Source organism: Protomyctophum parallelum, assembly GCF_964188405.1.
Source record: "Protomyctophum parallelum genome assembly, chromosome: 15".
Lineage (NCBI taxonomy): Eukaryota > Metazoa > Chordata > Actinopteri > Myctophiformes > Myctophidae > Protomyctophum > Protomyctophum parallelum.
This window is the reverse complement of record NC_139710.1, coordinates 26,725,155-26,748,968: the sequence shown is the minus strand read 5'-3', so window position 1 is coordinate 26,748,968 and position 23,814 is coordinate 26,725,155. Positions and strand designations below refer to the sequence as shown.

The 23,814-nt window shown below is 45.0% G+C and overlaps 1 protein-coding gene across 1 annotated transcript in view; it reads left to right on the top strand.

Moving 5' to 3' along the window:
* Positions 1-16,153: 16,153 nt before the first annotated feature.
* The window catches only part of lzts1 (leucine zipper, putative tumor suppressor 1), a gene marked incomplete at its 3' end in the record, with an annotated part of 48,588 nt that continues 40,927 nt past the window's right edge, over positions 16,154-23,814 (top strand). The window contains exon 1 of the mRNA XM_083783400.1: positions 16,154-16,166. The remainder of the gene's footprint in view (positions 16,167-23,814) is intronic.

Here is a 23,814-nt window from a genome sequence, read left to right as displayed (position 1 = left end):
CTCACAACACACTGTAGATTCACATCAGCCTTCAATTCCAGAGCCAGAAACAGTCACAATGTCACTGCCACCCAGTCATTGGGTCCCAGGACCTTCAACAAACTCTACATTGTCCCCGCAACTTAACTTAAAATATTATATTTTGCATCAATAGTGTATTTTTACCATTATTTATAATGTGAATTATGTCATGGTTACAGCCATAATGGCAGTTCTGCACTAACAAAAGAAAATGCATTTGGTACATATGGGGTGGTTACTTTCGATTTTCAAGTCCTCCTTTTCATCATTTGCAGACCTTGAAAAGGTCATGTTTCATCACACGTCTTAGACTACTGCAACTCCCTGTACTCTGGGCTCACTGAAAAGGCTATCTCCATTCTCCAGTCTCCATCTGGGGCAAAAAGTCTGCTGCTCAATTATTAACAAATTCCAAGAAACACAACCATTATTTCGCCCCATCCTTTGCTTCTCTTCGTTGGCTGCTGGTGAGATTCAGAATTGATTTTACTGATGAGGACTCTAAAGGCCTTGCAAGCCCAGGCTCCCAGTTACTATTATTTTAGATATCGTCGCTGTCGAGTGGAAACTTTGTATGTCCATAACTGTTCAACATAACTGTTAAAAAAAAATGAAAACACATCATCTCTGTCAAACACAGTCTTGACACAGACGAAGACGATAACCCAGGCCATCCGTACATGTATGCATCGGTGAGGTTATTGTTGTGCGTGCGTTGTGGAGTATATAGATTTTTTTTTTTTTATAAAGACAAAGAAAAGTGAATGTGAACTGGCTCGAGCTTAGTGCCACAAAATATTACAATTACATATATTGTTGGATTTTGGAATTTAAGTCTTTCAAAACTCTTTAAGACTTTCAAAACTTAAACTTTTCAAAAAAGGAACAAAAGGACAAAAACGTCCAAAACGAGCATTTAACTCTCTCAGTTTGACAACCAACATCACACATCTTTTACTTTCTCCAAGCAATATACCATGCAACATAAAGCTCCATCTGTAAAGACATCACTGTACAGATGGTACCATTATTACTGTCCTGTCCAGTTCTTGGACACGTTGACCATCGATCAACAGGACGGCAGCTGGTGCATCATAACTGCTTGTCCACTTCTCACATGTTGACCTTCGTTCAACAGGGTGGTTGCTGGCGAGGTGCAGAGTGAATATTTCCTTCTGTCTTACCACTTTGTTCAAGTGAAATACCACGTTGTCTCACCAGTAAAAGTATAGTTAATGTACCGTTCACAATCATAAATCTCGCAGCTTGTCTTGCCGTGCTGCAAGCTTGTATATCTGATATTATTTTACTCAAAAAACCCAAATAAACACATTTTCACATGGAGGTCCGCAACCATACATATTTAATTTTGACGGTCCTTGACATGAAAATGTTTGAGGCCTGAGAAAAGATAATGAGAGGAGCATGGCCGCCTTCCATGCTGCACGAAGAACCGTCTTGCACTGATTCATACTTAAATAGCCTAAAATAGCAGACCTACAAGTTCAGAATGAGTCGTTGCAGTCTTGCAGATGTGAGTACGACGCCCTGTGAGCTTGTATAGGATAGGTCTGCTATTTTGGGGGGGGGGGGGGGGGGCGTGAGACACCGTCATGCGGAGCATGAATTGTGCTTCAGGCAGTCAGTAATTCCCAAAGTGGCATAGGTCTCAGCAATATTAGTTTAGTTAATATACAAAGTCACAATGAAAACGGTGGCACTGCCGCTTCACTGCAGTCCCCGCAGGGAGACGTTGAAGGGTTGGCCAAAGGGCCTTTCTGTGTGTTATGCAAATGCACAGAAGGTGCCGAACGCTAGGCAATATCTGCATTGTTTGAAAGTGATAAAGGAATGAATTTGTTGTGGAAAAACATTGCACATGTGCGGGACAAAAACAAAAGGGTTCCTCTTGCCCTGCCATAATCGTCTCTGTTGGATGGAAACCTTTTATTATGTCCAAAACAATTGCTTTTCAGGATAAAAAACATATAAAAAACAGCAAAAGTATACAGATCGGCAAGCTCTAAACACGTTGCTCGTGCCACGCTTTATTTGAGTTTGGAGATCTGCTATACTTTTGATTATAAAAATTGGAGATAAGAGGTTTCTGCCCGACAGCAACGACATCGACATAATGTAAACAGTATTATTCATGGTACCGTTCCGTGTGAATAATGTAAACCAAACATTGGTGTAGATGTAGTGATGTAGTGGTCCCACACCTATACATAGACAAACTAAAGCAAGATGCAGGGGGAGAGGCTCTACTGTAGATCACTGGTTTCAATGGTTCTCAAACGTTTCTGGATTGAGGCCCAGTTGAACATCTCAAAACCATCCGCTCGTCCTAGGATGACCTAGAGAGAGATTCTAAAATGAGTCGGCGTACGCTCTCGTGACCCCCAATGCACAATGTTATTCGGGGCTAGAGAACAGTGATACCTTTCAGAAGGCAGCTTTTCTGTTGGCCGGCATCCTGGGTCTAAAAGGACCGGTGTCCCGTTGCTCCTTGTGAACCTAGCGAGAGTCTCTGTCGGGTGCAAACCTCATCTGTCTAAAACTGTTAGTTTTCAGGATCCAAATGATAAAATAGCAAAAGTTGTTGGCTGCATGCTTGCAGCCTCGCTCGCACAGAGTGTGGTCGATATATTACGGAGGGTTTCACTAGATGAGCACAAGTTTTACTAAGTGGGTAAAAAGTAATGATTCTGATAAATCGTGGCTGTCGGGCATACACCCAGCAGCAGATACATTGGACGAAGAAGATGGAGATGGATTGGGCGCATACTGCGCAAATCAGTGTCAAACAGAACGAGACATGGAAGGCTCTGAGATCCCGCCTGGCGGAGGGATCTCCAGGCAGACACTGCTGTAAGAGACTGGGATGCACCTGGGTCGCATATAGAAAAGAATGCCAGTGACCGAGAACTCTGGAGGTCCCTTGTCAACGGCCTATGCACCGGTAGAACTCTGGAGGTCCCTTGTCAACGGCCTATGCACCGGTAGAACTCTGGAGGTCCCTTGTCAACGGCCTATGCACCAGTAGAACTCTGGAGGTCCCTTGTCAACGGCCTATGCACCAGTAGAACTCTGGAGGTCCCTTGTCAACGGCCTATACACCAGTAGAACTCTGAAGGTCCCTTGTCAACGGCCTATGCACCGGTAGAACTCTGAAGGTCCCTTGTCAACGGCCTATGCACCGGTAGAACTCTGGAGGTCCCTTGTCAACGGCCTATACACCAGTAGAACTCTGGAGGTCCCTTGTCAACGGCCTATACACCAGTAGGGATGTAAGGCCATAAACGAGTAAGTTGCTGTCAGGCAAACCTATTATCTTTTTGTAAATCAAAGCCCCGACTTGATCTATATAATACGTCAATTTAGTAACCTTGAACCTGAGTAAAAGTACAAAAGTATTGGCATCAAATTATACTTAAGAAGTATAACTGGTCAATATATTATTTTAAAATTCCACAATATTCCAAAAGTAGAACTGCAATAGCAATATAATTTTTTATTTTATTTTTATCCCACGATTTTGTAACCCATTTTTCACCCCTGTGTCAATTATCTAATGTGATCCTGGGGTCTACACACCCTCCACCAACCTGGGGGGGGGGCAGTGGACTGACCTCATGCTTTCTTCTATGCATGAGGAGTCCAAGCTGCTTCTTTTCACCTGACAGGGGGGAGTTGGACGTAGCGCATGGAAGGAACACGTTATTCCAACCAGTTCCTTTCCCCTCCAGGTGCCCCGGCCAGGGGGAGGCAGTTTAGAGACCAGGATTACTGTATGTTTTTTGTGAGGGTACCTACCCTATAGGGGACACAGGGGAGAACATGCAAACTCCACACATAAAGGCCCTTTCGCCAACCCTGCCTCGGGTATGGGCACTGATGACACGGAGGGGGGACCATCCCGCCAGCGCCCACAGCGTCCCCAGCGGGAATCGAACCCAGGACCTTCTAGCTGTGAGGCAAAAGCACTACCAACTGTGCCACCGTGCCCCTACAATAGCAATATTCTGAGGCAATATTTGCCTCAGAAGTATAGAAAAATACTACATAACCCAGAGGTCTACAGAAGAAATGTCACACCATGTACCGTAGTGAATTCTGAATGATTTGAATTGCATCTCGCCTCACTGCACCACCTTTACAGCAAAGGTTATTAACCCATTAATTTGGACCATGCCATTTCAAATGTTTGCATCCGATATTCAAAAATAGCAGATGTACAAGCTTGCAGCACCTCACAAAGTGACATAACTTGTGATGCCCAAAAACAAGGCAAAAAGGCGTGTGTTGTGCTGTCTCGGCTAACATTGGCAGCAGCTATAGTATACGTATGGCGGAGATGCTGTTACAATAGATAACTTTTCTTGTGACCACCGCACTCTGACTTATGGTGCGTTACCCGTTCAAATCATATACTGGAAATAAAGGTAATGGGTTGCACACACTGTCCAGTCAATCCAGTCTTTACTCTTCATCACACTGATGAAGGGTGGATAGCCGAAACGTTTGTCTTTGATCCATCATGCAAGAATAAAAACTAAAATGCAGTCTTGGTGTGTGCGACCCATTACCTTTATTTCCAGGAGATAAAGGTAATGCTACATGATAACTCATGAAGCACTGAGTGAGATGCTTATTGTATCGTGAAGACATGCAGTGTGACTGTCTGTTAATATTACAGTCGATAACACAAACACAAACTAACAAATTGACTATCTTTCCTAACGGTGTTGAGACTAAAGGTTCTCAACACTAAAGCTGAACAACAACTTTGTTTGCTCTCTCAGCAACACACTTCAAAGCAGGGCTGAGAGGGCTCCAACCGAAAACCTAAACCAACACTAATAATAAAAGTAACTATATATATATAATCTAGTAGCCATAATGTGAACCCGGACATGTTGAGTACACCAACGTTTTATATTATAAATGTTTAGTATGTGTCCCCAGCATGTAGAACCTGCCGGATGCTAACTTGCATATGTTGAGCAATTTCCGTAATTGGCATAATATGTGACCATACCATTAACAACCTATAGAAGGCAAAATATACTTTATGTAGCATGTGACGTGTCAAACTAGGGGGTTTTCATGATGCTGAATCCATTCCAAGCATTAGTTTTGCCAAAACTAATGCTCATTGGGCTAAAAAAAGGCCATTGATGTCAGCACAATTGGGCAAGTGGGCATGGCCGTTTTTAACCAATTAACTTTAACCTGGCCTCCCTCCCTATTTTAGGCACGTGCATCACGTCACATCGACACACTGTGATGTAGACCAGTTGTTTTTGTTTGGTTTGGCTTTTTGTCCCAATTAATAATTGTTATGCCAATTGATTCCTTCCCACACACATTGCTGTGCTGTCACTGCTTGTATCCTACTGACTCACCTGCAGGTGAGGAGCCCCCACCGGGAGGACGTAGAGCCTTCTTCCTACTCCTCCCACACAACACTCCCTGTAGACCCGCTGGCACCCTGTCATACGGCAAAGTATAAACTCGGGCAATCGTTTTGAAATAAAGCATAAAAAGATTGATTGATTGATTGATTGATTGATTGATTGATTGATTGATCGATCGACTTTAAACTAAGTATGCAGGCAGCACTGTACATGAGTTTAAAAAGACACCGAAAGGACGACACAAAAAGCCAAATAAGGCTTGTTTCCATTGTGGTCCATTAAACAGCCAATATTAAAACCAACTGGGCACAACAACAATGCAACAAAAACACCAACAACACTATACATATATAGAATAGAATATAGGCTATAGATTAAATGATTTTGACTTGTCTTCTGCCTGACAGTGACGGTGTTTATCAAGAGACGGGGGATGTGCACGGAGACACACGGAGAGAGACGGGGGCGTGGGTGGACGGAGGCCAGAAACAGAACCAGAAACGGTTAAATTGATATAAAAGGAAGTCAATTGCTGCTTCCATCCATTCACCACGATGACAGCCTCAATGGCCCCTCTGAGTGCTGCAGCAAAACAGCACAATGCATCTACTGAAATAATTACACTCTGATGACTAATTGTATCAATTTGTTCACATTGACAGAAAACAAAAACGTCTCCTAATTATTATGCCTGCATGGCTGCATCATCATTCATTATAGGGGTTGTTGGGGTGCTTTAAGTACGACATGTGCAATTGTTTTTTAACATGCAGACACACTGAACACGCTCACGGCACGCACACACTTAATTTCTGTTGATTTTATTCATGTCCACATGAGGGAGAGCATGCAAGAACACGGATATTAAAGGAGCGGTAAGTCAAAAAGCTATCGCATAATTATGTCTTCATGAAACAATAAGCATATCGCTCAGTATAAGTAACAGTCAATTGATCGAAGAGACAGCAAAATAGGCTACTCATTTTTGCCTCCTTCTGGGGCATGTCAAGTTGTGGAAACCCAGGGGCTGTATTTTGCGTGTCTTAAGTACCAGGTCTTATTACTTAACTTTAGACCTGGAGGCTTGGTCAATGCTCGTTGGCCACTCAGAATAGCCAAATGGCACGCCTCCAGGTCTTAAGTAAGTTAAGTAATAAGACCTGGTACTTATAAGACACGCAAAATACAGCCCCCAGGCTCTTAAGATGGTCAGATGGGTGGACCGCAAAAGCTTTTGAGATTTCCATGTGGGCCCTGATCCAGAAAAAGTTGAGAACCACTGTCTGCACCTATACAGTATAGTTCCAAGCTCCTATAGCTCCTAGTTCTAGCTCCAAGATGGTATGTACAAGTGGTTGCAATTTTAAGACCGTGGTCATATAGGCTAGAGCCAGGTGGATAGGAAATATGGATGGAATGGCACACTAGCTAATGTAGGGCTGGACTGGCCACAGGACGTACCGGGCATATTCCCGGTGGGCCGCAACCGTAGGGGGCCGCCATGATAATAAAATAAAAAACTCGTTTTTATTTTTATTATTGTTTTCCTTTTGGACAGGCAGGCAGGCAGGCCAATAGGCGGCAGGCCACCAGGAAAGGTCCGGGCATGCTGCCATTCTGCCAGTGCCATCATGATAATTTCACTGTACCTGTATCAGTGAGTGACAAATAAACCCTCTACAAAGGGTTGGTTTGTATCATTTAAGTTGTTCTGTAAAAGTAGTGGTATTAGGGCTTGTTTGTTTGTGTGTGCCTCGACGGAGTGGACGGTAGAGTTTCTGCTATCTGCGCGCTGGTTGCGGTGGGCCGAATTTCTGTCCCAGTCCAGCCCTGCGCACAGTACAAAAACGTACGTACTACCACAAACACACAAATGTGTGCATAAATATGTCCACATATACAGTACAAAAGCACCCACGTAATAAAAGTCATGCACGTGTCCACACATAGACACACAGGCACGCATGCAAATGCAAACGCACGCACACATGCGCACACACACAGTCAGACTATGTGACAGCACGCACATTCACACCGCTTTGAAAGTCTGCTGGGATGTCTACATGAATATGATTAACTAGATAATAAAGCCGTGTGAACATCATACAATGACCCAGTGTTTAATATGTGCACCGCCACGGATGTCTTTGAACTGCAGTGCATCAGTGGGGCTCACAGGCCTTTGGATAAACATGAATTTACGGCAGGCATATATATACGCCAGAGCTGTTTGATAGTTTTTTGTTGTTTGTTTATTTCAAAAAAATATATCTGCAGAGCTAAGTTCTATAACCCATGCTGTAAATCCCTCTGCAGCGTATAGAGGTTAGAAGGCAGCGAGAGTATATAGCAGAGAGGACATGAAAACTGGCAGTGGAACTAAAGCTTGGCTCGTGCCAATCGCAAAGCCCATGTTTTGGAAGATATTGTTTTGCTTCATCGTGTGTGGCCTTTTCAGGATCAGGATACGCATGGCATCGTGACTCCTGTTTTAAGCTATATGGTGTATTGTGAGTTACTTGCCAATGCCAGAGCCTAACACACACGTGCGTGTGCGCGTGTGCACACACACACGCACACATGCACACGCACGCACGCAAACACAGTCATGGTGGTGACATTGAGAAAACAAAATGAAGCTACGACTTAAAATTACTCAAATAATTAAAAACATCACACCATGTGTGAAGTGAGTGTTGCAACTCCGTGTGGGGGTCCCCGGAAGTTCCAGACCCACAGGACCACGGCCAGGGTGCCGGGCCGGTTTCGGCGAGCCGCCCCACGTCCGAAACGATAGAGAAATGAGAGAGCTACCATATGGGGGTCTCCGGGGGTCCCCGGGGAGTCTCCAGTAGCTTTTCATTAACGCTATAGCTCACAAATGCGCGCACACGCCGGCACACATACCGAGGTAAATAGACACACACACACGAGCATGCACACACACACAGCCAGGCCGATGCACATACAAATAACAACCAAACAGAAAGACACATAAACACACAAGCACACATATAGGCTATACAATACGCAAGCGCATACTGCACACATGCAGATACACATATATAGCTTACACAAATGCAGAAGAAATACAGTGTATCCACCCCAGTCATATACTGTACAGTTGTTCAGTAATATTGTGAACATGATACGTATCAGCAGGCTATACATGTATGTATCTTGATGGGATCAACCAGCTGTCTGTCTATATGCCTGTATCTATATGCACTGTACCCAGATTAGCGGGCTGCAAAAACACACATACTATTACTCAAACATGTTCATGAAAGCATTAATGCTCACACGTCACACACACGGACACGCACACACTCACTCACGTGCACGCGTGCGCACACACACGCTGTCACACACTCACAGATTCAATCAGACACATACCGCCAAGAAGAAATCACAGACAAAACTCTCACTCTGTGCAAATACTCACGTGTGCACGCACGCACGCACGCATCTCTCTCTCGTTCACTCGTATCCGACCCCTGCAGAGAATGAAGGCGATCAGTCGGGCTGTGTTCCTGGCCCTCTGATTACATATCATTATCCCGACTATAAGCACAGAATATCATTTCCAAAGAAATTGGCACGCCAGCGAGCACCGGAGGGAGTCTGACTGCAACAATCATTATCTCCACGGACAAACGTGCCTAGACAGCAAAAATGAACATTTTGTTTAGTGCAGTTTCCGCCTCCCCCCCTCCTTCACTCACCGACTGAAGTAATTTGAAACTTCATTCTCATGATACACGAGTGTCAAAAGGCCAAGAATATGAATTAGCGGCGCTAATCTGTGATGAGGCGGTCGTGACAGAGATAGAGAGAGAGTGCATCTGTTACTCTGAGAAGGTGCAAATGTAATCAAATGGATGGACAATTCGATGTGTTCTAATAAAACTTGAACTTGATTAGTAGGCTACTCTACAGTTTGAAATAATGTTATAGCAGTGAAAACACTGTGTAACAACAGCCTTATTAAAGGGTGCTTGGGTGGCGCACTGGTATATGATTGACAGACAGACAGACAAGGGTGGTTATGGTTAGGTTTAGGTGTGATGCCCCATGGGAGGTTAGGTTTAGGGTGAGTGTTTGAGAGGTTGTAGTTGTAGGACTAATGACTGGTCTAACCAATGACTAGTCTAAACCAAAAACTGTCTAAACTAAGTACTGCACCCACCCACAGACAGACAGACAGACATGTAACCTCATCATTCAACCTCTACTTCATCTGTCACACCACATGCCGCGATCGGGCAAAAAATATGGGCAAAAATATTCGAACTTATTGTTTATTTTTGTAAATTCATAAATGAACGCCCTACTTGATCATACAGCGTCGAAAGCATCAACATTAGCATATTTACGTTCACGTCGCGTCATTCGTAGATCTCATACTTTTGCTGTTGTTGAATTTGAATCCTGAATATGAACAGTTCTGGACATGGAGACGATTGTGAAAAAAAAGAAGAAGCTGTATTTGGTTAATTCGACGACAATACAAAAAACTAGGCTGTTCATTTATGAAAAACAAAACACAAAAAGATGAAGAATGGAGATACACGTTTTCTGCCCGACAGCTGCGGGATAAGTAAAACGAGAATATGCCTGTGTGTGTGTGTGTGTGTGTGTGTGTGTGTGTGTGTGTGTGTGTGTGTGTGTGTGTGTGTGTGTGTGTGTGTGTGTGTGTGTGTGTGTGTGTGTGTGTGTGTGTGTGTGTGTGTGTGTGTATGTGCGTGCGTGCGTGCGTGTGTGTGTGTGTGTGTGTGTGCGTGCGTGCGTGTGTGCGTGCGTGCATTATTAAAGGGGGAGGGGAGTGAATGAAGTGAAGCAGGTTAAATCCACCACAGCAGCCGACCAATGAAGTCCAACGGCATAGATGACTCATCAACCCATTAGCACACACACACACACACTCACAAATCACAGACAAAACTCTCACTCTGTGGAAATACTCACGCACGCACGCGCACAAAGCAACATTGGCAAGCACACACATAAGTCGCCCGTCTTCACCTGATAAACAACTGCCCATGCAGTGAAAGTAAGTAAGTAAGTTATTACTAAAAGTAATAGTATTACCTTTTTCCAGTAACTAGTAACTAGCCTAATTACTTTCACATTTTGAGTAATAATATTACAATGACTATTTTCCAAAAGTAACTTGTTATTTTGCTAGACTGGGTTGGGATGGAGGTTCTCCAGTTACGTGGATTAGAGACGTACACCCAACGCGAATAAATGAATACATGAATAAATGACTATCAATGTTACCCATATGTAAAGTAATAATATTAATGTATTTTTAAGTAACTAGTAATAGGTAATATATGAGTAACCTTTCCAACACTCAGAACACTGTAAGGTCTGTTTACTCAAACACAATCGCTGAGCGCAGTGTTCTTTTGGAGTCGTTCAGAGACTGTAAATGTCACGTTCACAGATGATGAGGTGTGCCGTGCTGTGTTGTTACGGTAAGGTGAAGACGACCGACACATCGGCGTACGGTCCTGTTGACATGAGCGCTCACTGGAAATTTCAATTACAACAAATCCGCCTCCATTAGCATTCCGCTAAAGCCTTCCATGTGGTCTCTGTCGGATGGAAACCTCACGTTTCATGTCCGAAACTGTTACTTTCCAGGATTCAAATTAAAATAATAATAAAAAAAATACGACATGCTGGAAACGTGAAGAGCGTGTTGATCGTGTTGAGCTTGAGGATCTGCTACATTTTGGTGTAGTTAATTTACGGGAAATAAATGTTAAAATATGAAGATGAGAGGTTTCTGCCCGACATCAACGACATGCAGGTAATGGATGAAACTTGTGGTTTCTTTAGATGGGTACACAGTGGCGTACCGACCTGGTGATGGGCCCCAGTGCAAGTATATATTTTTAGGCCTCCCACCTTCTCCATAAACAAGCGCACACTCGTGCCGCCGTGCACACTTATGCACGCACGCGCGCACACACACACATACACACACACTTGGACATGCACAGCCACTCGAGAGAACTGCTATTATCACCATATAGGGCTATGGATAACTCACCCCTTTTCCAACTCACCCTCAAAAGAGTAAAGTATTTTTAAATGGCCCTATAAAAACACAACTAATGAGGGGAGTTAGTCATGTTTGTTTGTGAATAAATAGACGATTAATCATGAAAGCCGTGTCCCTTTTACGCCCATATAAGGAGTTCTTTATCAGGATGACTCCTATGCAGAAGTCAGAACATAATTGTGATGTCAGAACAGGCGAGCTCCATATGGAGATCTAGGGGTGATCAGGTGTGATCAATTGGTTAATTTTGGCCCTGTCCAGAGCCTGGGCAGGGGCCCTGTGCCACAGCCTGGGCAGGGGCCCCGTGCTATACAGCCTGGGCAGAGGCCTTTTGTGGCGGTTCTGGACAACCGTGGGTCCGACCGACTCAAGGCTGCATGGGACTAGTGGCCAGCTTGAGTAAAATAAATCACAACCCTGTCATTAGTTTCATTGAGTAAACAGCCACACACACACTCATCATTGCAAACCAGCCTTTCAGCACCACCGCCAGCTGCCGAACCTCAGGTTCGGCAGGTCAGGTCAGGTGGTGGCCACCTGGTGGCGCTATAACCTCGGGGCACAGGTCTCCACCAGGCCAGGTCAGGTTGTGGCCTCCTGGTGGCACTATAATAGGCCAATGTGAAAAGGGTGCCATTTCTTCTTACGCCTTGGACATGGCAATTGGATGATTTGAGGCATTTTGTTCCAAAAATGTGTTTTTGCAAAAATCCACCTGTTGGTGGCGCTATATAACAGCCCAATGTGAAAAAGTCTAGTAGGAAAGTGCGGGAAAGATCTCACGTAAATTGCATGCTGCGTTCATGATTTGATGCTTCTTGTTCCAAACAGGCCAATCCAAGACAATTATAGCCAATTAAGATGGAATATGAAATATGGGACAGATCCGTCCTGAGCACATGACTATAGAGATACTGTGTAACGATTTGCAGGATTTTTTGACATAATCTGGAGGAGTAATATAAAAGTCGTCCTCCTGGTGGCGCTATAACAGGCCGTTCTGGAAACTTTAGGGCAGAGGTTCATCGTTGGCATCTACGGGAGTGTGTGTGCAAAGTTTGGCATCGACCGGGTTAAAGGACCTATAACATCAAATTAAACTTTTTCAATTTCTGTTGTTTTTTGTGTTGTGTGTGTTGTGTTTTCTATCCCCACAAATAACCAATTTTGAACAATCAGGCTTTCATATCATATAGGTGCTTTAATGGAAATTGCTCTCAGGAACAGCTCAACTGATTTTGGTCTCATCGTGATGTCATCAATGTCACCCTACTTTGTATAATTCCTCCGATTCTTTAGTCTTCAGTTCCAAATTAGCATTTCCACTTTGTTTACAATGTCCACCATTGTTGATTTTCCAAGCTGGCATGGAATGGAAACAAGCCTGGTTTTATCTAGCATCAGTATGACTCAAATGACTCAAATATTAAATAATCTGCATATCAGCACCCCCACAACCTCAGGACATTGTGGTACTGCAGCTAAAACTGCTTTCAAAGTCCAGAAAGAAATGACAAGGACTGGTTATAGAGTGGTGATTGAGGCTCAAACCATTAGAAATAACTGTGAGGGACATAGACAATATGATATTAAATATTAAAAGCAGTTTTAAAATGCATGTTATTTGCGCTTTAACATGCATTTTTTAAGTCTTTATCAACTTGAGCACTCTGCACTTGCGACGCGGCGACAGTGACATGCAGGTATGGCGAGATATAACATTAATGCAGTGCAAGCAATCTGGGCACAGTGACAGACTCACCATGAGTCCATGACACTATGACAGACCTTCCGGAGGGGGCAGTATCCTTCTTCTGGCCGCCGGGAGAGGCGGGGAAGAACTTCATTTGTAGAGCTACCAACGTTGCTGCTATAGCTTTAGCCTGGGTTGAAAAATATATGGGAAGTTGTATTTATACAACACAGTTCCGCTTGACCTTAACCACTCCTCCCCTCATTATCAACAACTCCTCCCTCCTTATCAAACTCACCTGCCTTTCATTATCACCCGGGCAATCCCCGGTGCAAACACCACAGTATAAATACACCTGCGATCTCTCGACCAAGTTGTTTGTTCTGCTCCACGACAGACCAAACATGGGTTGCGAGTACTGCACTTGTAGATCGGCTATTTTCACTATTCTTCAAAATCGCCATCCTCCTCCACCCCAACCTCCTCCTTCCACCTCGATTTTGATTCTCTAGGAATCCAGGGGGGGGGGGACCATGTCAGCTCCAGAGACTACGCCCCCACCCTGAGTCTCGCCCCACCTCGGGTTCCTCACCCCACTCCGCATTCGTCTCATTCTGTTTCAATAAACCGTTAATCTTGAGCGAAGGTGTGGTCTCTTATTAAGTGAAATGTCATTTAGCTTCACGCTCAGCTGCTCCCTTCTTTCCTGGCTTCCTCTGTTTCGCACTGCTTTTATGTTTGGGCTTGAACTAGCTCTAGCTAGGTCCATCATGATGCTAGAATAGCACTACTACCTTTTCGTGTCAACTTTCATCCACCCGCGCTCTATTTTATTTTATTTTTTTATAATGGTTATTGACATCAAGAGCGTTGCAGCGTTGCAGTTTTTATTGGCTTAAAATATATACATACTGTCACGGTGTCGGAAGGAAGCAGGACGGTCACACAGGAGTACTGGAACTGGGCTTTATTAAACAGAACTCTGAATCACAGGATTCGAAAGGAGTGCCTCACAGGGCCAGCAACACAGGTCAAAACACACGCGACGTGTCATGGAAACAATTAAGACTCAACACAGAATAGCACAGGAGCAACATATAAATACCAACAAGCCGTGCTGGCAATATTGTCCGCAGCTGAGTTCACAGGTGTCAGTCTAACAGGGGGGCGGGGAAACACACAGGGGTGGAAGGGCAAACATAAGGACGGCGGTCCAGGCGTGGTACGTCCTAGGACAGGACGTGACACATACATTGATGAATCCACTTGCTGACCGGTTGGAGCCTGTCAGTATTGAGCAAAGTTTTTATAGGTGTTTCTTGTGACCCTACCGATCAAATAATTACCAATTACCAAGAAGAAAAACAAAAAAAATAGTGTTGTACCCTGCCTTTTTTTTCTTCTGCCCAAAACATTGTGTTTATTGTCATGTTTGGTCACAACAAGAACATTTTTGAATAAATACTTATATTGGTTATTTGACACGTTTGCAATGTTCAAACGTCACTCGATATAACTTAAAAATAAACGCGGGTGAAACAGCGCAGCCCATCCAAGGTGTGGGGCGGGGGGGGGGGGGGGGGGGGGGTGCGGACAGCTCATAACTAATGTTAAGCAGCAAAGTCACAACAAAGCACAATGATTGAACCACGAACAGAACGTCGGAAACGAACACAAACAACATGTACACGTTATGGGGGAATAAGAACACAACGGAGACAGCGCTTATTTCACCTGACAAATATTACTATGTAATCATTTCTTGTTTTCTTCCCGCCTACACAAGTGCAACCCCCCCCCCCCCCCACACACATACACACACACCCCTGCACGGTTAGTCTCCCCTGCACAGACTAGACTAACCGCTGGCTTATGTACAGAAAATAGTCCTCACAAATTGTCACAAATTCACAATGTCTATTTTCTCCAATTCTGCCGTATACTTGGAAACATGTGCCCCTTGCAGTAGCAAACACACACACACACACACACACACACACACACACATGCATGTGTGAGTGTGTGCGTGAGGCCATACAGGCGTACAGAGATGCAGTGGAGTGAGCTGAGATGGATAACAGAATCCTCCGGGCGCAATGCCAAGAAAAGAACACAGAGAGAGAGAGAGAGAGAGAGAGAGAGAGAGCAGAGGCAGGTAGAGAGTAATGGTTGAAGAGAACAGTGGATGACGCCATGACAGCAACAAAAACAAAAAAGAGAGAAAGAGTGGGATGATGTGAAAAGAGAGAGAGAGAGAGAGAGGGGGGGGGGGGGGGGGGATGGATGGGGGAGGTATAGGGCAGTTATTCTCAGAGTGAAAGAGTGAGCGAGAGAGGAGTGGGAGGGAGTGGGACAGAGAAAGAGAGAGAGAGAGAGGCAACAAGGCTATACTGTAAGGAGAGGGAAGGAGGGGAGAGAGTGTTTATGTAGGAATGTGTCAGTGCTCTCAGTTCATGGGAGATGGGACGGAGAGATCATCACACAGGAAGAACAAGAGAGAGACAAAGAGAGAGGGATGAGAGAGAGAGGTGGATGGAAGGAGAGAGAGAGAGGTGGATGGAAGGAGAGAGAGAGAGAGACATTACCAAGCAACTAACAACAACAACAACAAAGAACCCCAAACAAGCTCTGCCTCTCTGTATACTGTGTGTGTGTGTGTGTGTGTGTGTGTGTGTGTGTGTGTGTGTGTGTGTGTGTGTGTGTGTGTGTGTGTGTGTGTGTGTGTGTGTGTGTGTGTGTGTACATGTCATCTCTCTCTCTCTCTCTCTCTCCAGTACTCCAGCAGCTAGCTGATGCTAGCTGTACCTAGCTTGCATAGATATAGCACTGCTTTACACATTCAGAAGCCCTGACAGGCAGACAGCTTTGGGGGGGGGGAAGGAAAGCAGCGGTCTGTGGCAGCAGGAGGAGCATCAGGACTAGGAGCCGTGGAAGGACCAGCCAGCCAGTAATGGAGGTAAGTCACCTCCAGCTAAACTGGATGCAATGTTTCAGATGGCTGACTGGATCTGACAGGGAGCAAAGTGATCCTATATAGAACTCCACTCAGCGCTCACTCAGTCAGTGCTCTGGTCTCTCTCCAACTTAACTTAAAGAGAGAGAGAGACACCACAGGAGAAGTGGAGCGTTACTTGGCAGTTGGCACAGTTTTGTGTGTGTGTGTGTGTGTGTGTGTGTGTGTGTGTGTGTGTGTGTGTGTGTGTGTGTGTGTGTGTGTGTGTTGTTTCAGTGAGTTCCAAATGTGTGCAATATGTGGCATTGATTGAGTTCAGAAAGTATATAAAATACACCTGTGGGAGCCCTGGGAGGAGGGTTTCGTTATTTGAGTTCATTTTCCTCTCCAAAGGTTGGACATTTTGACATTTTACAGTCTGTTTACAGTAACTGTAAACTTTTCTATCCATAATATGTGAACGTCAACCTTTGTGTCTCGTCCCAGCCTCGAGAGGGATGTGGTGGCGGCGTATAATTAAAGTGTCTCTCCTCAAAACACAACACCGCCAATCAGCGCCTTTACTCTCAGCGCCGCAGCTGGTGAGCACAAGACAAAAGTACTGTTATCGCTGCATGGAAATAACAGTGAGCCATGTGCTAAATATTATATGACACCCCGACCATAGCAATTTGGGCAAAAAATAAACAGTAACTGAAACAGCGACTGTTTATATTCTAATGCATGTTTTTTGTATTAAAAGTGCCCCCCATCCGTAATCACAGATGTGTGCTCCACACAGCGATTAGTCACAGATGTATTATGCAGTGGCCTAAAGTAACTAAGTACTTGAGTAATTTACTGTGTTTTGTGGTATCTTTGCACCTTATTTTCAACACTTTTACTTCTACTCATCTCAGAGGAAAATATTATACTTTTATGCCACTACAATTGAGCAGTTGAGACGAATCTAAGTCCACGCTGTTATCCATAATATATGGATAAGGGGTCAGGACACCTAGGCCTTGTAGCCAAACTACAAGCTCACAATGAGCTTGTAGTTTGGCTATATTTTCAAATTATGTTTATATATTGTGAACTTGTGAAACAGGACATCTTTCTGTAATGTGTACTATTACTTTAAATGTACGTTCTACTCAAATACATACATTTCTACATTGCAGTATTGAAGACTTTTACTTTGGCTTAAGTAAAACATTTTAGTATTTTTCCACCCAGTGGTAAAATGTACGTGGCGTAGCCTACATGCAGTAACAGTAAAGGTCGTGGACACGGCACGGTTTGCCTGCCCCACCTGTGTACAGTAGCATACGTGTTGAGACTTGCACAGGCTGTGAATAGCCGTGTTCTAATTTACAAGATGCCACCTGGAAGAGGTGGGTAAATATAGAAGTCACTTGTCGAGGCACGTTCAGCCCATGCACATAATGGTGTGCAAAGTGGACTGGTTCGCCGTGTTGCACTTGTGCAACCTGTGAGGGTCGTTACTTTGACTATGATTTATACCATACTATGATCCAGCACCCGTGGAACCTGAAGAACCGGATCCGGATCCATGTGAGGAACCGGAATGGGTTCCATCACATTTGACCGTTGCCCGTTTTTTTATCCCACTAGTCAGACCTGGTTATGTGGACTCCACGTCTGCTTATACAATATACATCCCGCGGTGGTTCTCCAACTTTAATTCCAAGGACCACCATGACCCTGAGAGTGTACAAATGGAACCAAATGGAAGCCTAAATGGAGGCTAGTACCGGCCAAGTATGGTTACTATACTTTGATCCGACGGATCATTGGTCCGATCGACAACCTACCTAAAACCCTCACCCTAACCCTAACCTCCCCCGGGGCAGACACCTAAACCTAACCGCAACCCTCTCCCGACCCCCAGCGCAGTGTCGGACGTATGCCCCGTCAGACAAAAGGATGCCCCCCGCCAAGTATAAGCGGCCATTTGGAACCCCCTCAAGTAACCCAGACGGTCCCTGGACCAAGCACGGACTGGGCTCAGAAAATCGGCCCTGGCATTTGTGGTCTTCACCGGCCCAAAGATGCCATATATATATTTATATATATAAATATATATCTCGTGAAATTCCTAAAGGATCCCGACCTCTAGACATGTATAAATCAGCAAGTACAGCACAGAGGCCTCCAGTCCAAAGCAGTCGCCATGTGGCAGATCAGCGTTAAAAGACGTGACAGTGCTCTCGTCTTACTGTGGCAGAAACCAAACAGATCTAAAAGGTATAGCGCTGACTGACTGCACGGGTCATCACATGTGTGGTTTGTCGTCCCCCACCGCCTTTTCTCGCTCATTGTGCCGTTGCGTTAATGTCACACTGCTGTATTGGAGCTGTCAACGGCCTGTTAAAGACCCAAGTATATACGTAGCTCCCCTGCTTCCCAAAATAACTGTCCCAGATAGAGGCCCGCATGCATGCACAGCATCCTCTCCTTCACTGCAGGGCTCTGCATAGCATCTCTGGCTGAAGTCAGACTCATCAGATGTTGGGACTCATGCGGGATGTCGATCGCCACACGTTTGACATCGGAATCGATAGTCGTCGTGCAAGCCGATGTGTTCAGAATCGTAAACCACTTCCAACCGGGTGGTGCTGTCATTATATATAGCCAAACGTTTAAGGGAAGTTTTCAAAACGTTTACAGAAAAGTATTGTTGTATGTTTGCTTTCAAGTTAAATATGTTCTCAAAGAAAAACTTTAATCAAATCAAAGTTCTTTTGATTGATTATGATCCCAAAATTTAACTGACCCTGCACCCGAAAAAAATACGGGTGTGGGTCAGAGGTCTGGGACCCTTCCGAAAGCAGACCAGAGTCTGGCATATCGCTCAGATTCTGCCCAGTCGTTACTTTGTCTCTAAGCTCCCATTAGACGCCCCACCCCCCGGCCCTTAAAAGCCCATTAACACATAGGCTGCGGATCGACTGTCGAAATCGATGGCGGTGTGTGTGTGTGTGTGTGTGTGTGTGTGTGTGTGTGTGTGTGTGTGTGTGTGTGTGTGTGTGTGTGTGTCCGCGTGCGCGCGCGTGTGTGCGTGGCGTGCGTCACAGTGCTTGCGTTTTCTGTATGAATATTGGCTTTGATTCTTTATTTATTTTTATTTATTTTTTAAGTTACTTACGCCTATTACCCCTTCTGGGGTTTAGGCCGTCGACAAGAGTTCTCCAAGCTCATAGCGCGCCACCGAGTGGCGCGCTATGAGCTTGTATAGGTCTGCTATTTTTTTAAAGTCGATTCTTAGAATCTGATCTCAGGTCAGAATGGTGCTAAATGACCAATTCAGCAGCATGGCAGGGTCAGCGGGCCTTTTTTGTGTTGGCGCTGCACACGGGAAATGGTTCCGCGGGACATATCTGCTTCCAGCCGCCCTCGCACTGATACATACACCTCTTGTAACTGAAGCTCACTCTGTGTGTCCTCTCCCACTTTATAACCGCACGTGCGCACAAACATGCACACGCACGCGCACACACATTTACACGCACACACACACGCACGTGCGCGTGGCTATATACGAGAGATTATAGGAGGATGGTTTTGCTCCAAAATGACAGGCTTATCATGGAGTTCTCAGCTTTGCCGGGTCAGTGCACGGGCCCCGGTGCCGGTGGGGAAAACCCCCTCATTCTTCTCCCCCTGCACAGACTATAGCCCGTTTAGGCCTGACGTCGAATAAAAAAAAAATGAAATACCTATGTTTTTAGCGCTCAATATTTCATGTCAAGGACCCCAAAAGTGTTATGTATTTGGCCGCCGACCCCTTCCCCCCCCCTCCCTGCATCTGAAAATACGTTGTTCCAGAAGCAAAGGTTTGAGTTAAAAATGTCCTCTCTGAAAGAATATATTATTGGAAGATTCGTGCCACATTTTCACGATTAAAAAGAAATAGCAGACCTATACAAGCTTGTAGATCTGCTATTTTTCAATAGCTAAAGTGTAACATGTAATGCTTAAAACACCAAAAGGGGTTCCCCGCCCAGAATGGGCTAGACTAACCGCTGGCGTGCGCCTGTGTGCTGTATGTACAGCACACACAGCACTCTCTGAAGGAATGGCTCAAACTGTCACTGTTGCCAGGTTATGCGAGAGGAATGAGCAACCAGGTCTATGAAAACACGGCCCAATGGAGTCCTATATTTTATGATAGCACTTTAAGCCTATATATAAGATCTACAAGCTCACGATTTTTGTTTTGTTTTTGGGGGGTGGGGTCGTTGACACGTTTGAGAACCACTGGTTTAAACGACATTTAGGAAACAAGCCCAAATAAGCAACTGCAAATATCTGCACGCAACTTTAGAGAGAAACAAGCTCAAGGACGCTTAGTTATAATAAGCAGACATGGTCAAATGGTGTGTGTGTGTGTGTGTGTGTGTGTGTGTGTGTCTGTGTTTGCGCGTGTGTGTGTGTTGTTTCAGTGAGTTCCAATTTGTGCATTAATTGTGGCATTGACACGTGTGTGTCTCGTCCCAGCCTCATAAAACATAACTGTGTCGGCCATCACTCGGGCGGATGTGCGTTTGAACGTGAACCAGTTGGACAGGTTAATAGAAAACGTCGACAAAGTAAGTATAGATGGAAGTCACACACTTGTAAAGGTATACATGTTTCAGTCTTAGGGCCGATTCATACTCCTATTTTACCGCTGTTTCGGCGCTGTAGTGCCGAAATGATTTCGGCTCGTCAGTTTTCAGTAGCACCGAAGAGCCGACTTTAGGACTCAAATGACGTCACATTGTAGGCTCTCTACAGCGCCGAACCGACTTTTATTCGGCTCTAAAATAGGTGTATGAGTCATCCAGCCGTGCACCCGCAGTGTGGCTGCACCCGCTGTGTACCGTCCTAAAGTCGGCTCTTCGGTGCTACTGAAAATTTCTGACGAGCCAAAATCATTTCGGCGCTACAGCGCCGAAACAGCGGTAAAATAGGAGTATGAATCGGCCCTAAGTCCACCACTAAATGCTTTTCATGAGATCTTCGTGTTGTGCATACAAAGCCTATGACGTCCCAAATCCTAAAAAAAGAAAAAAAATAAGCAAAGCATTCCAAGGGTAACGGGGCGGGCGACATTGCATAATAACTTCCAAAAATACACCTGCTTCTAAACCTGTGCATTTTCCACTTTGTCTGTGTTTTAGACGGAGTCGGGGGATAAAAGCCCTGCGGAAGTAAATATTTGATGATTACTGAGAGCTGCGTGGTTGGGCTGATTCTGCTCGTATCGTAGCGGAAAGGAAAGGAACGCCGTGCGGGCGCGCCACACACGCACGCACGCCGCGCACGTCTTTAAAACCTTTTTTGGCCAGACGCCACGGTACTTTATTAGCGAGAGACATTACAGAAAAGGGAGCTCAGCCATATTGGACAGCCCCATAATCCATCTGAAATGAGGGGGGGGGGGGGGGGTACAGCTCAATAAAGGCCCCGTAAAGGAGGATTCAGACGTTTTAACCTCGGGTGCTCTATGCATTCAACGAGCATCACTCTGCGTTCTCATCACGGCGGTTATAAAGGCTTCCATTTAAGCCCCATTAAAAAGAGGTTTTCGCCAATACGCCCCGCCTGCTGATGCCATATGCAAAGGACTCCACTAAAGCTGAGGATGATGACCCCCCCACACACTCACACACTCTCACACACACACACACACACACACACCAAGGACGAGTGATGGGAAAGTAACTAAGTCCATTTACCCAAGTACTGTACTGAAAGGAGTCGTACACCACCCATAATTACTTATTTTCTGTCAATTACAAAGCAGAGTAGCAGATCCACATGTCGATTTGCTGATGACAGATTTACTTTTGTGTGACGCGGTAGTATTATTATCAACTATAGGGGCGTTAATTTACAAACAAAACGAGAAAGAATGAAAGAGGTCTCAGCCCGACAGTGACGATATTATGTGAGGACCTGCATGGGATGCGTTTTGGATCCGCAAATGCAGAACTCAATATCAAAGTATAAGGCAGGAAACCAAGGAGGTACTTTCAACAGAGACTTCACTTAAATGATAATGCAAACAGCTGGTGAAATACATAACAGGACAATTCTAGGAAAACCCAGAATAACCTCCAACGATACAATGACCCGGCACAGAGAGCTGTCGTCAGTGTGGTTTTTGGCAGCAATGTTTGATTTTAGTTTTAGTCATAAGCTCAACACTGCGACACGTTGTGAGATTGTATATATCTGCTATTTTCAGTGACGCATTGTGATATTGTATATCTGCTATTTTCAGCATGCAACCCAGCATAAAACTGGATCTCTTGTCCACTAGTCCCTTACTAACATGTTAGTCTAGTTTTTATTTGTCGACGAAATTGTCAGTATATTTAGTCTTAGTTTTAGTCATTATAGATTCGTTTTTATTTCGTTTTTATTTAGTTTTATAGTCAGTGAAAAAAGGTAGTCGACGAACATTTTTCATCTTAGTTTTAGTCGACGAAAACAACACTGGCTGTCACGCAGGCAGTCTTTGAATAGTCTCTGTGGCTCGTTAGCCAACTATAGGCACGGCCCGACACCCGCAGGTGAGTCCACTCTAAGAACCAGAGACCCAGGAGGAGAGGGGAGCGGCCGGAGGAATACACACTGGGCAAAGTCACTCGCCACAGGGCCCTGGGCACAGTACAGGGGCAGAGTATACGTGACACGATAATGTTCAATATTGCTACTTTTACTTGAGCAAAAACTCAACTAAATCGTTGTACTTCTTCGACGCACGCCGACCGACCGAGCGAGCGACCGCCGCCGTCGCTCCTTATCTAGGGGACGCGGCAGAGGAGGGAGGCTGATTGTTTTGTCGACCTCGGCGTCTCTCATTTAGCTACCGAGAATATAGGATCCCCCGCGCGACAATCGAATTTTCACAGCTGCAGCCTCTTATCGAAGGGCTGACTCCAGAAGGCTGACATTTAATTAATGTCTATTATATGTCGTCTCCCCGTCACCACCCACCCACCGTACCAGCCACCCCCCACCCACCGCACACCGCCACCACTCTCACTGACTATGTTCCCTGATCCAACCCCGTGTTGCCAGATATTGCGAGAGAAATAAGCAACCATGGTATATGAAACCAAGACAAGCAACTGTACGTATGGGCCACGTGAGCACTTTAGAAACCTATATGCATGCATCGGATATTTGAAAATCATCATATCACATTCCGTGCTCAAACAGACGGACACACATACACACAAAGCTGTGCATATAGCGCCCCTCGAAAAGAAACATTGAAAACATTTTGAATATTATTTTTAAATATTTTATCAACACAAATGAGCAGCCGACACTTTCGTAAAACAAGCCCCCAAGCCCCCAAATACCGCAACCCCCCCCCCCCCCCCCCCCAACGACCAATATTTACAAACGACTTAAGCAGACATGGCAACACTGTTCCAACCTTGCCCTTCACCGCCGGCGGAGAAAAAGCTGAACGCAGAACAGAGGGGACCATTGACTCGCTACTGATTGGCTTGCACGACCACCACCACAACGAAGAGTCGCTTATTCAGATTATAAATCTCTATCTCTCTCTCTCTCTCTCTCTCTCTCTCTCCCTGTCTTCCATCCACTGTCGGGTGGAAACCTCCTATGTCCAAAACTGAAACTT